This window comes from Marmota monax, unplaced genomic scaffold (genome assembly GCF_021218885.2).
Source record: "Marmota monax isolate L192 unplaced genomic scaffold, Marmota_monax_Labrador192_F-V1.1 WCK01_AAM20220418_F8-fsc00070, whole genome shotgun sequence".
Lineage (NCBI taxonomy): Eukaryota > Metazoa > Chordata > Mammalia > Rodentia > Sciuridae > Marmota > Marmota monax.
The window spans coordinates 7,362,891-7,379,918 of NW_026692116.1; the positions used below are offsets into that span (position 1 = coordinate 7,362,891).

Genomic DNA, 17,028 nt, shown 5'->3' on the forward strand with positions numbered 1-17,028 from the left:
CCTGTTTAATGTTAATCTTCTTCTCATGCTCTTCCTCCCTGCTCTGTTCTTAGTTACTCTCCTTATATCAAAGAAGACACTTGGCATTTGTTTTTTAGGGATTGGCTAGCTTCACTTAGCATAATCTGCTCTAATGCCATCCATTTCCCTGCAAATTCCATGATTTTGTCATTTTTTAATGCAGAGTAATACTCCATTGTGTATAAATGCCACATTTTTTTTTTATCCATTCATCTATTGAAGGGCATCTAGGTTGGTTCCACAGTCTTGCTATTGTGAATTGTGCTGCTATGAACATCAATGTAGCAATGTCCCTGTAGTATGCTATTTTTAGGTCTTTAGGGAATAGACGGAGAAGGGGAATAGCTGGGTCAAATGGTGGTTCCATTCCCAGCTTTCCAAGAAATCTCCATACTGCTTTCCAAATTGGCTGCACCAATTTGCAGTGCCACCAGCAATGTACAAGTGTACCCTTTTCCCCACATCCTCACCAGCACTTGTTGTTGTTTGACTTCATAATGGCTGCCAATCTTACTGGAGTGAGATGGTATCTTAGGGTGGTTTTGCTTTGCATTTCTCTGACTGCTGGAGATGGTGAGCATTTTTTCATGTACCTGTTGATTGATTCTACACATGTTCTCTGAGTGAACTCTGTGATGATACCCAGAGTGTTAGTCAGCTTTTCATCTCAAAATACTCAATGAGAACAACTTAGAGGAGGAAGTTTATTTTGGCTCATGGTTTCAGAGGTTCAGTCCATGGTCAGTGGACTCCATGGCCCTGGGGCCAAGGGGAGGCAGAAAATCACTGTAGAAGGGTATGGTGAAGGAGTTACGTTCACCATATGGTAGCCAGAAAGCAGAGAGCAAGGAGAAGGGGCTTCAGGGAAGATGAACCCTTCCAGGGCATCTCCCCAGTAATCCAGCTCCTGCAGTCACAACCTACCTGCCTACAACTACACCCAGGCTGTCCATTCTAACTATGGATGGGCTGATTGGATTACAGCTTCATAACCTAATCCTTTCACCTCTGAATATTCCTACATTAGCACAGGAGCTTTCGAGGGCACCTCATGTGCAAACCATGAAATCCAGCTACTGTGCTCAAATCCTCATCTTAAGCTCCACTTAACTGCCTTGGCTGGACGACTTGTCTGCTTTGTTGGCTCTTATACATCTAAGAGATTTTCAGCATATTAAAACCAATGGTATTTCTCCTCCAGACTTGTCTGTTTTCCTTTGTGTTCACCATACTTATCATTGAATGCAAGCTCCTCACTGACACTCACACAACCTGTTGATGAGATAAAGTTCAATACTTTATTTACTGAGGTAAAAGAGAACATCATGTAAATAGAACTCTGTCAATGTCCGAGGGGAATGAGAAAGCAAGGTTTGGATTTACTGAGAGTTGAGACTTTGGTATATGAAAGGTATTTCAGTGTAGATAATTTATTAGAATTGGTGGGAACAATCAGGATTTTTGAAGGAAAGGATTAAAAAAAAAATCTTAGGAAACATGGGATACAAACCGTAACTATTTCCCATTGAAGAGAGTTGATGGATATTTCTAGGCATTTTTTGTTTGCTTGCTTTTTGTTTTCTCATAAAGAGTCAAGCCATTTGCCAGAACTTAAGTCTCTGAAATGGTAAAGACATTAATAAGACAACACTGATATTGATAATTATTTAAGAGTGGCGTGGAATAGGTTCCATCCTAGCGTCCAGCCTGCTTGTAGAGGTAGCTTGTTTTGATTTTCATTGTCTATGTACTTGATATAGATGTCTAGGCAGCTTATGGCTTTGTGGATGTACACCTGCCCCACTTATTCAGTGTTAAGTTTTAAAAACATTAGACCTCTCTTGCAATTTATCAGACAAAGCCATTCACAAATAATCACTGTCAATAACATTCCCTTTGAGACTTGTTTAATTAGACAATTTGAACATCTAACAGTAAATTCTAACCCTATCTGAAATCTTCTGCATGCAAAACTCTTTGGTCCCTTGTTTATATCAGGAACATAACTATACGAGTGCCCACAACCCTCTCAGGCAACTGTTTTACATGTGCATTTTCCATGATTAGTTGAAGGACCTTTGAAGGTAATTTTTAGTATAATACCTGCAGAAGACAACAGGAGTTCAATAAATGCCTGTTGAAATAATTCATTTTGATAATTTTGCAGTTATTATTTTTTTAATATTTATTTTTTAGTTGTAGGTAGACACAATATCTTAATTTATTTTTATGTGGTGCTGAGGATTGAACCCAGGGCCTCACATGTGCTAGATGAACACTCTACCACTGAGCCACAACCAGCCCCACAGTTATTCTTAATATGAGGTGATTTAGTTACCTTTTTGTCCCTGTGATCAAAATATCCAACAAGAACAACTCCGAGGATAAACGGTTTATTTGGGGCTCACGGTTTCAGAGGTCTTAGTCCATAGACAACTGATTCCAATCCTCTGAGAGACCAAGATGTGGGGGAAGGGTCCCATGAAGGAAAGCTACAAAGCTCTTTGTGGTGAGAGGGGGTGAACACATATGGTGAACACAAAGGAAAAAAACAGAGAAGAGACATCCTTCCAGGGCACACTGCCAATGACGCATCTCCTCCAGCAATACCACATCTGCCTATAGTTACCACCCAGTCAGTCCATTCAAACTAGGATGAATTGATGAGGTTATACCTCTCATGACCCAATCATTTTACTTCAGAATACTTCTGCATCAACAGGATCTTTTGGGGAACACCTCAAATGCAAACCATAAGAGGAGGTCATATTTTTCTATCAAAAATATGCAATGACCTGTTTCTTTGTCATTTAGTTAATGAACGTATTTGCAAATTATAAACTCCTCATGCCTTTATGTAATCTCGATTTCTATTATTGGCCAAAGGCCTGGAGGTATTGTAATATTTGTTGAGGAATATAGTCTTGAGGCAGACTGATTCTGGCTCCTGGCTAGCGATGTGATTTTGAGAAAATATATTAGCTTTCTAGGACTATGTTTTCCTTCTGAAATATGCAAAACAATTAAATTTGACTATTTGTTCTATAGAGTTGCTATAAGAGAGTATCACAACCTGGCTGGTTTTAAATAGCAGCAATTTATTGTCTCACTGCTCTGTAATCTAGAAGTTTCAAAATCTAGTTGTTGGCAGATCTATGCTCCTTCTGAGACTTGTAGGGTTGCCTGTTTCTAGCTTTCAGCAGAGGGCTGCCAAGCTTTGGCATTCATGAGCTTGCAATTCTGTAAATCCAATCTATGCCTTTGTCATCACAAAGTACTGCCCCTATGCGCATCTGTTTTCACATGCTGTGTTCTTACAGTGGCACCAGTCATATGGATTAGAGGCACACCCTATTCCAAATGTCCTCATTTTAACTTCAATAATCACATCTGCAATTCTATCCCAAATCAGTTCACAATCTTAAGTGCTAGGCGTTAGGATTCTTAAATATTCTTTTTTTGAGGGAAATCAATTCAACCCATACGTTGATTTAGAGAATTCTTGCTTGAATTGGAATAACAAATCATTGGCATCTAGTAGGTACAAAATTATATTCCTTTGCATCCTCCTTCATGCCAGGTTCTACATACACAATAGTTTATAACTAATTTCTGCTCATCTCAGTTCATTATGTTTATTAAAAATGGGTACCCAATGTGTGACAGTCCACTACATCGAAACCTGTGGATCCTCATGACAGGTTAACCACCACTGGATTCTTTCTCTGTCATTTAGTTCAATCTTGCTACACTCCCTTCAATATTTCAGTATTTCATTCTAGGGACAGGGTTGGCACCCAAATGCTGGTGCACCCTGCCAACACTAGCTCTGATATGAGAGGTGTCTTAAGTTATGGATGTTCATAGAAGGACAGTTCATTTTAATTGTAATAGTTTCCTTTTGGCTATGCTTACCTCCTGCCAGATTTCTAATTCCCTTAACATTTAAGATTGCCAAATCAGGCCATCTGCAAACATGAAAAGTTGCAAAACCAAGGTCTTTCACCAAAGTGATAGTTTTAATATTCTGAGCAAAAGAAAGACTGATCCTCCCAGTCCTGAAAGTCCAAAATAATAGTTTGGAGTGGGTATCCCCTCTCTCTCCTCCACCCTCTGCTCTTCTTAGGGTTTTCTGGATGTAGGTATACCTTATTTGGATAAACATCTTTTCTTTCTTTATGTGAAGAATGTGCCTTGGCAACCATTGTGGAGAAGCCCAGCACAGCCTTTCATGAGCCAGAAAGGTTAAAACTGAGCTGACAGGACAGCCCCAGCTCTCTGCTGTTGGTGAGTTATTCTGTTTATTCTACATATGTTTCCTTTTAATTAAAATGTCATTTTTAATTAAAAATGAAATGTCAAGAAGGAAAAAAAAATTGGCAAAGTCTGGACTATTGCAATGAATGCAAGCAGAAAAAAAAAGTCAGTAGAGAAAAATAACTTTGAAAGGATGAGAACAGTATCTTATTCTCCATTTTGGTTAAACAACAACAAGAAGGAAACAAGAAAAGACTTGGAGGGTTTTGACTGCCTTTTGCTGTTTATAGGGAGCATGGGCACACACACACACACACACACACACACAGAGAGAGAGAGAGAGAGAGAGAGAGAGAGAGAGAGAGAGAGAGAGAGAGACTCCTCTGCTTTATAGCTTGTTTCCATAATTAAAAAGTATGTATTTGATGTGTGGGCACATGCTTTAAGTTAATGTGTAATGCTGATGGGTGCCACATTTTTCATGAGTGACAGAGCCACTAATGAGATGTAGCATTGACTGTAGAGGGCACCAATAAATTGTATAAAACACCCCTGTTGGCCATTTATTTAATTTATTTTATAGAAATGTAATTCCTTGTAATTTAATATGGAGCTTTTATTTTGTTATAAAGACCCAAGTCTCTTCAAGAATTACTCATCGTTTATGCCTCCCATTTCAACACCTCTCTGACAGAGAACATTCTACATTATGATTCAACTCTCAAAGGGATGCTTCCATAGGCAAAAACAACTGTGCCGGAGTATACAACACCTGTTCTAGGAAGTAGGAATGGACGCATGCTTAGGAAGAGGGTGGAGTTTGCGGGAATCAGTTGGAGAAGAATGATAAGTGTTAGTTTGGGTATTGAAGAAGGACAAGACCAAACAGATCTGAACTTCTCCCCAGCTGGTAGCATCTTGATTTTGTCTTTCATCTCTTTCTTTAATGCCTTTTTGCTCTTTTGACCAGGTTGGGGATCTCAGATCCCACTCCATGTTTGGTCTGATTGTCCTCATTTATTTCCCTGTATGAGACAATATTTTCCCAGACTGGGGTGACTGGGTAAACCCCTCCCTCCAAACTGAATTCCAATCTGCCCCCCATGTTCTTCAATATCTGCTATTGCCCCACCTAGTTTCTCCTACTCATCTTTTGGACCCAGTTTATAAAAACCAATTCTCAATGTCAATGAAACCTCTCTTATAACTGTCTTTTACCTCCCATCAAGAGGTACTGTAACTCTGCCCTATTCAATTCTTTCCTAACTTCCTGGACTTCTCCTTTTAGAACTCATAACACTTGTAGCTAAAGGCTTGATTGCCGACTTGATTTGCTCACATTGTCTAGACTATAAGTGGCAGGAGGGCAGAAATTATACCTGCCTTGTTTACTGTCATATCTCTCACACATGACACAATGTCTTGTATGTGGTAAATTTCAGATAAATATTTGCTGGTAAAAGAAGTTTTACCCTCAGTAAAGTAAGTCTCTGTAAGAATTTGACTAGTGTGGTTTGCCAAAAAGCAAATTAAGAGCAGTATACCTTCATATAGATTATGAAAGGGCTTTATAAACAGGTATATGTATTTACAACTTAGCTTTTGCTATCTCCAGTCCTGCAGCAATATGTGAAAAAGATAATAGGGCAGAGTTTGAGTCTCATCATGATACAGAAGTAATGCAATTTTATTAAAACACAAATCAATAAACCTATGCTGAGATTCTACTAAGTGCCAGGCAGTGTGTTTGGTAACCCCATTCTTCTATGTAAGGTGTTCTCAGTTCAGTAAAATGTACTGAACAAGTAAGAATGGAAGAACTCTTTTATCTTCTGTTGAATGTCTTTTAAATTTCTCTGCAAGTAAATATTATCTAGAGGAAAATGAGTCAGGTGGCTGTCCAGCTCCTAACAGTGTATGTAACTGTATATAATTGTATCTGTTTACAAAACAAAACCTGAAGGAGGCTGAAACACTGTTCTTCATTTACCTTATTGGATGATTAACCATTATGAAATCATCACTTTATTGAAAGTAAATAAAATGTTTGAAATGGTGTTTTGTATGAATTAATTTCCCTGTCCAGTACTCAATTTTTAAAATATAAGTAATAAAAGTAAGAACATCTCTTATCCATCTCGCTGGATATATTTTGACAGCTATCTTTGAAAAATTATTGAAAAGCTTCCCCCATTTTTCTTTATCACCAAGATAGTCAAGAAGTTCTGCCTTGTGTCCATTTGAAATCTCTCCTGCTTTATTAAATCAATTTCTGCTTGTTTGTGTCTTTGTATCCATGGAGAACAACTGATCAGCATCCCTCATATAAAACCCTTTATATTCTTGGAGACAGTAATTTCCTGTGAAATACGTAGTTGAAAGTTCCATTAACTTTAAGAGGAAAAAAAGGGCTGTGGTTAGTTTAGACTTCATGAAAGTATTCTTCCAAAGCTTTAAACATAAAGGCAGTTACCTTTCTCTATGACAAGTTAACTTTAACCTCCTTTTCAATAGCATTCAAGTTTTAATATAATACATTTATTTTACATATTTCTTATCAAGAACAGTTAATTAGTTTGAAAGTGTATGCATATAGCAATTTTTTGGTTTTTCCTAATTTCTTTGTAGAATTTTTTAGTATATTCTGTAATTTAAATTGGTAATTGTCCCAGTATAATTATTAATTTCAAATTAATTTTGACAATTTGATTCTAAACCTCAAAATCTGATTATGGATAAACAAATAAGAAAATATTCATGAGATACAGAAAAATAGTTGTCTTTAGGATTGAATAATTTGATTGTATAAGCCGTTTCTAAACAAAATATCTTGTCCCTAGAGTTCTTTTTAGGAGTTCATAGCTGTCCACAGAAGTTTGAGAAATTCAAACATTTATGTAATAATAAGACAAAATGTCACTGAAACTTTGAACATCTGTAGGGTAATATAGCTGTGCAGACCTTTTCTGGGACTGACAGCACATGGTATTAGCTATCTCATAATTTCCTCATTCTTTATGTGAAAGAGCTCTTCTCTGAAAGTTCCGTGATTGGAGGGGTCTCTATATACATCAGCAAAGAGTTCTGCCCAAGTGTTTCCTTGGTTTTGGTGAAAGGCTGCCCTCTTGTGCAGAGATGAGAAGCAACTGTTTTTTTTTTTTTTTTTTTTTTTTTTTTTTAATAATTTACCTGATTAGCTGATGCAATTTCTCCTGCATTCTGAAATGGAAGTTAATACTATACTTGGAAACCACAATTTGGCATTTAAAAATACCAAGAATTTCCTCTTAATCTTCCTTTGAACTCTTTGCACATTAGAAAATAATATGATTCTCATGGTTCCTTTATATAACTCAGACCAAAGGTAAACTCTCACCTCAAAACAAGGAAGCAGTTCCCCAGTAGGAAGAGCCCATGGAGTTTCCATTCAACAAATAACTGATATGCTTATGTCTAATTACAAAATATTATGATCTGTTTATGAATGGAATCACATAACTAAATAAAAAAGAAGTCCAAATAAATTCCTTGGGTCTGTTGAATGCTAGTTCTTGGCTTTGTCACTAGTATGGGAAAGTAAAACTTAGAAAATTATTCACAAAATTAGCACTGAAAATTTAAAAGTAGAACATGCACTCTCTTACACATTTTTTAAAAAATCTTATTTTTCCAAGTATTCAGTTCTATGAAGAGGAAATATATATTTGATAAACAGATAAAACAGATTATCTTAATTGAGACTTTAATAAGAAGTTTTATTTTATGCACATGCATTCTTGTATTTTAAAATTTAAAATCATTAACAACCTGCCAAATAGTTTTTTTGTGACTTAAGAAGAGAATTAGCTGAGTATTCTTGTGAATGTTATCAGAGTGGCTAAGAATCCCAAGCAATGCTGTTTGAATTAATTACCCCACCTCCAACCCATAACCCACAGAATGTTAAAGTGAAGCTTTGATGTGGATCACAGCTTAGAATTCCATGAGGTCTTCAGACAGTGGAGGATGTGTGAGCCTCATCTTTTTAGAAGATAAGAATAGCTTAAAAGCAAATAGAGCCTCAAGCAAAATAAAAACATGTGTCCCCAGAAGAACTTGTACACAAAAGTTCAGCAGCATTATTCATAGGAGACATAATAGCCCCAAAGTGGAAACAACCCAAATGCCCATCAATGGACCAGATGTGATCTTTCAATACAATGGAATATTATTCAGCCATAAAAGCAAATGAAGTACTGATTCATGCTATGACATGGATGAATATTGAAAATCTTATGCTAAAGAAAGTAGACACAAAAGGCTATGTGATGTATGATTGTGAGTTGTTTTTTCTTTTCTTTCTTTTTTTTGTGAATTATCCATAATAGTCAAATTGCTAGAGACAAGGAAGCAGATTAGTGGTTTCTTAGGGCCAGGAGTGATGGGGAAATGTGGAGGGGCAGAAGAAAAAAAAAGAGTGACATGGTGATTGGGTTTTGGGGGGGGAAGATAAAAATGTTTTAAAATTGTGCCAGGCTTGTACAATTGTACAACTTCTCAAATATTCTAAAAATCATTGAATTTGGCACTTCAAGTGAATTTTATGGCATTGGAACTATATCACAGTGAAGTAATTTTTGTTTTTGAAAATGAAAGACTCAAATAAGGCAAACAAAAAGGCAAAACTAATGAACAAGCCAAAACAAACCCAGTGTAAGTCTTTTCCTTTATTTCAATGGCTGGTAAAAGGTCTTTATGTGGTATTTAGAACTCTTCCTATCTGTACAGGTAACTCAGTTAACTTCCCAGAACTTTTCTAAGATTTTAAAAATTACATGTCTCTGATTCACATCGGCTTTCTTGTTTTATGAGTTTAATTATTATGAATAATAGTTCCTGACTTTTTCCTTCTTGCAGGACGAAAATACCTTAGGGGGAATGTAAATATCTTCAGTGTTGGTACAATATTTATAAGTACATAAACAAAAGGCTGAAGGAAGCACTTTTCCCCAGTGGATACCAGCAGAGGCTCCGGGGTCAGGCAGAGTAAGATTCAACCCTTACCTTACCCAATAGTTATCAAATCTTGCACAAATTCTCCTGGAGACTTGGTTTCATTAGCTGTAAAGTGAGGATAACAGTACCTTCTTCATATAGCTATTGTTTCGTGTGTTAAATGAGATAATAAAGTATTTTAAGGGCTTTGCACAGTGGCTTGGCCATAGGAGATGTGCAAGAAAAGAGAGAAATTAATCACAACAATTCTATTTTTTTTAAAAAAATCATCTTTCTTACATTATTTGCTTGGAAAATATATAAATAAAGTGCATGAGTAGAAAACAGGATGAGCCGCTTCCTTAAGCCCTTTCAATGTTAATTAGAGAATTTTTACATTGGTCATTAAAAATATGAATATTTATAGAAAGTCTCATGTTATGATGCATTTTTTTTCCTTCTACAGAGAAGCTGGATACAAATATGAAGGAAGCTATTGTGGCTTTTGGGGAATGGGCAAAATTATTCTCTTGAGGTATTATTTTCAAAATAATGGATTTTACTTGTCGTAGGACATTTTTTTTTCTGCCTTTTCATCACAATTGCAATCAGAACACTACCTGCTTTCAGCAGCAACAGAAACAGCTGGAGCACCCGTTTTGATGAGGGATTACTCTTCAGTATTTATAGTAACACCCATTTCACCAAGTGGAGCCCAAAAGAAGGAAAAAAAAACAAACATCTGACTTTTCTTATAACAGGTAACTGTTTTCTTTTGTATTAAATTTCCTTTCCCATTGCTTTCACTAGCTTCAGATTCTGAAGCTCATTTCGCCACTCAGGGGACATTTAAAAGCAGCCAAACCAATGCAGCCAATAGAAATTTAATTTTAAAAATATAAAGCTTTGCTTTAAAAATCCTGTAGAAGCATTAAGCAAAATATTGAGGGATAAAAACTAGTATAAACATGCCAAAGACCTTGAAATCTGAACAGGGACTATGTTTGAAGTCAGACATGCATAAATATGTGTGTCTTTTCTCAGTGATATTAATGAAATGGTTAATTCTGTTGTCATGGCAACAAAGAACAGCTGTGATAAAAAGCTAAAGGTCTACACGTAATGCCCAATACAAGGTCTCTAATTCTAAAGCTGATTTTCTTAGCTACAATAGAAGTGATGTGTTTTCAATATCATCCTAAGCTTTCACATCAAATCCTCCTAGTTAATCCAATAAATAGACCAGTAGCATAAAAAGGAATATATGTTTGCACATTATAAACCTTATAAAAGAAGTTTACCTATGTCCCTTCTTAAGAGGAGATCTGGAAAGTAAGCACATCCTCCTTCAAAATAAAAAACCTATTCTGAGTGAAACCTTAAAACATGGAATATATTCAAATGGGATATCAGGATAATCATCAAATACATTATTATGTAGCCTGTCTCCGGGAATGTATTATATTTGAGTAACATCACCACTACCACCACACTACAATGGCTAAAATAATTCAATTTAAGAAACTCACTAGAATATAATAACGTAAACAGCAGGATTTGTTCTTTAGATATGGTTATGGAGTTTGTGTGAAAGTGAGTTTGCTGAATATATCACACTGGTAAATCTATCCAGGTTAAAGATGAGTTCCAGACTATGACAAAGACTCAGATTCATTCATAAACCTCTTCTCCATCTTCTTCTCATCCCTGGGACGTGATCCAGATTTCCCATCTTCTTTGTCAGCACTTGCTATAGGTCTCAGTCAGAACCATTCTCTGAAGTCTTGCCCTGTTCTTAGCTCAGGTATGCATAGTTTGTTCCCTGGATTACCATCATAGAACAGGCTTCCAGTCTACTCTGCACCCAGATGGCAAAGTAATTTTTCTAAAGCACAGATCAAATTGTGTGTCTTCTTTTCAAATCTTTCACACTTTCTCCCAGTACTTTCATAAAAATCCAGAGTTCTTAACCTGGCTTAGAAGAGACCTCATGCTTAGAAGCTTAGGGACTTCACCCTCATCTCCTCTGATACCCCACATCTTACTTTCTAATAAAAAAAGATATTTTGAAATTGGCTGAATATGTTCAATATGCAATATATTCTCAAATTCTCTGTCATTTGACAGCTGTTTCTTCCTTTACTATGTCTTTGCTTCTTCATGTAATGTTATCCAATTTGTAGTTCAAAATCTAACTCATATTTCCAAAGTAGGCAACATAATATTTAATATGTAATAGAAAAAAATGGTTAAAATTTGATATGTCCCATGGTGAAATTATCAAGTTAAATAAATTATAATATGGTCATAATATGAAACCACTAGAAAGTCTGCCAGGGGTATGCATATATTGATAGAGAAAAATAATTGTTGCTATTTTTTAGGTTAAAGTTAAGTTAAAAAATTGGTCTATCCAATGTAACTTTTAAATGTTAACATAATTGATGTGAATGTACATGCTGTAAAATGTACACATTTTCGGGGTACAGTGTGATGGGTTTTTAAAAAATGTATACTATCTAGTAACCACCATCACAGTATACAGAACACTTATGCACATTTTTTATTGGCCCCCCCAAGTTCTTCTGTTCCTCTTGTTAGTCAATCACTACTCCCACCCCTTCCTCTAGTCAACCATAGATTTGCCTTCTATCACTAGATATTAGATTTCTTTGCTAGAGTTTCATGTGAATGGAAACATATAGCATATTCTTTTTTTTTTTTGCATTTGAATTCTTTATTTCATTGTAAAGATTTTAAGATTCACTCGTGTTGCTGTTTGTACCAATAGATCCTTTGCTTTTATTGCTGTGCAGTATTCTACTTGGATTTTCAGAAATTTATCTGTTCACATGTTACTTGGCATTTGGATTATTTGTGATCTTTGCCTATTACAAATACAGCTTCTGTGAACATTCAAGTACACAGTCTCTGCTCAGAGATTTGTTTTTATTTCTCTTAGGTAAATTTCTAAGTGTGGAATTGCTCAGTGGATTGGAGCCTTAGTCCATTAGTCTGCAATAACAAACTATCATAGACTGGGGCTGGGGTTATAGCTCAGTGGTAGAGCACTTGCCTAGCATGTGTGAGGGACTGGATTCAATTCCCAGCACCACATGCAAATAAATAAATAAAATAAAGGTCCATCAACAACAACAAAAATGTTTTTTTTTTTTTTTAAATCATAGACTGGGCAGCTTTAATAATAATCTATTTCTCACAGTTTTAGAAGCTGGAGAGTCCTAGTCCAAGTCAATGACATATTTTGGTGTCTGGTAAGGGTTTGCAACCTGGTTTATAGACGACCTTTTCTTGCCATCCCTGGAATCTCATTTATATAAGAGCGCTGATCCCATACATGAGGGTGCCCCCCCTTATGATCTAACAACTTTGGAAAACTCCAACCCTTAATGCTATCACACTGCAGATTAGAATTTCAGCATATGAATTTTAAGAAGATGCAAATTTCAGTCCATAAAAATCAATTATTGTGTGTTCATCTTTATAGGACACTGCCGTATTGTTTTCAAAATGACTTAACAATTATATTGTCTTCTGGTAACTGTTCAAATTTTTTGCTCATTTTTAATTTGCATTTTTCTTGAGTTTTGATATTTTTAATTTTTTTCCTGAAAATAATTTCTCTTTTGTATGTATAGCACTTAGTATTACATAATATTTTAACTCCATCTTTCAATTCCTTTCCAACTTCTTAATAATTTTGTCTTAAAGTATTTGTGTGATTATGCATTTTTGAAAATAAAACATGCACATATACTGATCCAACACAAAAAAGAACCTGGAAGATATATATACAGTATATACCTCCAAATAATCAAAATGATTACTTCTGGGTGGTAGAATTAAAGTTCATACATCATTGTCTTCTCTTTTCCTCTAGCTTACCAAAAAAAAAGGATTACTTTATAATTAAAAATACTATTGGGGCTGGGGATGTGGCTCAAGGGGTAGTGCATCGCCTGGCATGCGTAGTGCATCGCCTGGCATACGTGGGGCTCTGGGTTTGATCCTCAGCACCACATAAAAGTAAAATAAAGATGTTGTGTCCACCAAAAACTAAAAATTAAATATTAAAAAATTATCTCTCTCTGTCTAAAAAAATACTATATATGACATAGTTAATTTACAAGAAATTTCATATTTACATTTTATTCATTTATATTTCATATATACATGCATGTATTTATATAAACAGTATAGATAATAACTATAAATGCAGTTTATGTATGCATATATATGTACATGTAGTTTATATACACAGACATACATATATACGTACACACTTATCCCAGTATTGGAAACATTATTCAAATCTTTTAACCCCTGAGGAGTTTAGGTAATATTTTCTCTTATTGTACTCCTTATTTGCATAATGAATCTTTCATCTTTGTATTCTTTGATCTCCACTCACTATCTGACATAATTGATAGACACTAAACTTTGATTGAATTCATTTCACATAAACTTATTGAGCACCTAGTATGTGTCAGGAACCAAGCTTGGCACCAAGATTATAAATTGCATATGAAACATAAATCTTGCAAATAAGAAACTTAGAGTTGTCTGTACTTTGTATGATGCTTAGCACTTATACTATGAGTATAAATATGTGTCGATGAGAGAAATGGAGAGATAGTAACTGAATTTTGTATTTATTAGCATCTGTTTTTTTTGATTATTAATCCATTTATTTGACCATTGTTTGTTTGTTTTGCTTAATAGGTTCCAGTGTGGACAATTCAAGAAAATTAGGATTTCACAGAAGACTAAGAAATGTCTGTAGCAGAGAATTTTGCCTGGGAAGACTAAGCCATTGGGTTATTACCATGCTCTGGGGCCTCTGAAGAGCTAATGAATCCTAAAAGGAGAGACATGGGGACTGGTCTGGCAAATATCATTTTTCATTATTTCTGCTCCAGGAGAGTTCATCTATACGTAGAAGAGGCACTATCCTTGATACTATCAGCATGTTTTTCTTACTATAAGTGATCAGATCCAGTCTCAACTCACTCGAAATTACCTTAATTATTAACAAGACTACAATCATTCTCTCTGTACTTCTTGGTCCTTCAAATCAGGGCAGCAATGTCATTGTCCGCATAATCAAATTGGAAGATTTCATTCTCTGGCTATAATCTGCATGATTAACTAATTTCCTATGCAACATTAACTCCCAGATACTGGATGTATCATTATTGGTCACTGTTTGGTTACTATGTTTGATATTGTCATCTTTGTTTGCTGTGTTCAAACCTTTTTCTAATGAGGGCAAATATAAAGAATGATGGCAAGATGTCCCAAGAACTGTAAATATGGAAAATATTCTTTCAACCAGTGAGTTCTAGATACCTCGTCATTCATTGTGTAAAAGGAAAGGTGATCAGAAAAGCATGAGGATTATTTTCTGGGTAAATTGAACAATGACTACATTGGGTAATGGAATTGCCTTTTTTCTTTACTTTTGAGGACTGAACCCAGGACTCAACCCACTAAGCTACATCCCCATCCCTTTTTAATTTTTTATTTTGAGACAGAGTCTCTGACCTTGAACTTATAATTCTTCTGCCTCAGCCTCTTAAGTAGCTGGGATTACAGATGTGAGCCACTGTTACCGCTGTTGGCCAGTGACCAGTCCTTGCTTCCCCGATGTTGAAGAATAACACCAGAAAAGCACACCGAGACAAGGTCAGGGTAGAAATTAGAAGTTTATTAAAGGACAGCAGCAAAGACTTCTCCCAGAGGAAGAAGGGGACCCAAGAGGTGGAATCCGGTGAAGGGCAAATGTGTTCCACTTTTTATAGGTTTGGTGATGGAATGTAAGGGGGAAGGGTTAGGACACAGGTGAGCCAAACAAGTAATCTGGGCAGGAAGGACTTCATTATCACTTTTTTTGGGATGGGTTTATCACTTCTTTGGGATGAGCTATCTCCAAATCTGTTGGGGGCTGTTTCCTGGGTTCCATTAACATTTCTTTGGGGTGGACTTTGGCCTAGGGCCTTTCCCGGACTTCATTAACATTCCATGAGTTGTCCTCCCGGAATCATTGTCAGCATAGCCTCCATTTTAGATTTTACTCGGTATTAGACCCGATTTACCTAACTACACTGACTACCTAATTTTAAATCTGGCTTCACCACCATGCCCAACTTCTTTTTCCTGTTAATCAAATATTTAAAGGGTGATTTTTTTGGGGGGGTGGGTGGGAGGGCGGTGTCAAGCATTTATTACTGGAGATTAAAGTACATTTGCTTTAATGTTATGGTAGTATTCCACAAGGTGAGAATTTTTGAAAATATTCGTTTTACTCCTAATTTTGCTTCTAATTCCTGCTTTGTGAATAAATCACTACTGTTGATGAGCTATATCTTAACACATTTGGTAATGGTTTTTGAGCAGTAAAAAAATTAAACATTTTGAATGCAGAAAAAAATACTCATATTATAACCTTTAGTGTCTCTAATGGGAACATATTTCTAAGGAATCAAGAAAGTTGTCTGATTATTGATAAGCTCTGAGCTCCCTATTAACTTGTGGTAAATTGAACTGGGGGTCTTCCCTTGGTCTGCTCAGTGCAAAACCCTATCACCCTGTCGCTGGTTTAGTTCTTTCACTGGACCCACTGATTATTGAGTTCCTTAAAACTATAAGACTTATTTCCTAAGCTTTCTCATTTCTTCCAATAATTGTAAGAATGGCGGAGACACTAGAGTACTCTGGTTTAGATTTGCATGGGAAAACACTCAAGTGGACAGTAATGCTTTTCACACACTCAAAAAACCCTGGAAGAAGCCGATTCCCCACTTGGGGAAAGTTGACTGATTTTCCCCCTAGGACCATCATGGTTGAAGAAGAGACTTCTTGGAGATGAAGCCAGATTTAAAGTTAGGTAGTCAGTGTAGTTAGGTAAATCGGGTCTAATACCGAGTGAAATCTAAAATGGAGGCCATGCTGGCAATGATTCCGGGAAATGCAGGACAACTCAAGGAATGTTAATGAAGTCCGAAAAGGCCCTAGGCCAAAGTCCACCTCAAAGAAATGTTAATGAACAGCCCCCAGCAAAAAGGTGCTGACTCAGAAGTCCTTCCTGACCAGATTACTTCTTTGGCCCACCTGTGTCCCACCCCTCGGGCCTTCCCACCTACATTCCATCACTGAAAGAACTATAAAAAGGGGAGACAACATCCCTTCCATGGATTCCACCTCTTGGGTCCCCTTCTTCCTCCGGGAGAAGTCTTTTCTGCTGTCCTTTAATAAACTTCTAATTTCTACTCTGACCTTGCCTCGGCGTGCTTCTTTGGTGTTATTCTTCAACATTGGGGAAGCAAGAACTCGTCACCAGTCAACAGCGGTAACAGAGACACAGAATGTCCTAGGATTCTATCCCCAACAATGAAAAGCCAACAAGCTGAGACCCAAACATTTATTTATCTACTAATTTTTAATTTTTTGATTTATTCTAATTTGTTATACATGACCCAAACTTTAACCCAATTGAAATTTTACCATCTCATCAATGAAGTCAGGAATGTTTTGTTCCTAAGTTGGTAAGTTAACTTATCAGTGACTTAACCTCCTCATCTGTAAAATGAAGACAACCCTAGTTGTTCATGCCACTGACTTATATTAAAACTAAATGAAATCATGTATACAAAGCCAAGAAGACAGTGGATAAAATAATGACTCATAAGTATTAACACTTATTATTACTGCTGTTATTTAGTATTTTCACTAGTATTGTTGTTATCAATAACTTCT

General features: G+C 36.1%; 1 long non-coding RNA gene across 1 annotated transcript; it reads left to right on the plus strand.

The window, feature by feature from the left end:
- The first annotated feature begins 4,064 nt into the window (after positions 1-4,064).
- Positions 4,065-15,445, plus strand: LOC131424860 (uncharacterized). The gene is made up of 3 exons (XR_009228444.1): positions 4,065-4,308; positions 9,825-10,013; positions 13,996-15,445. It is a non-coding gene; the product is annotated as an uncharacterized LOC131424860 (long non-coding RNA).
- The last annotated feature ends 1,583 nt before the right edge of the window (positions 15,446-17,028 follow it).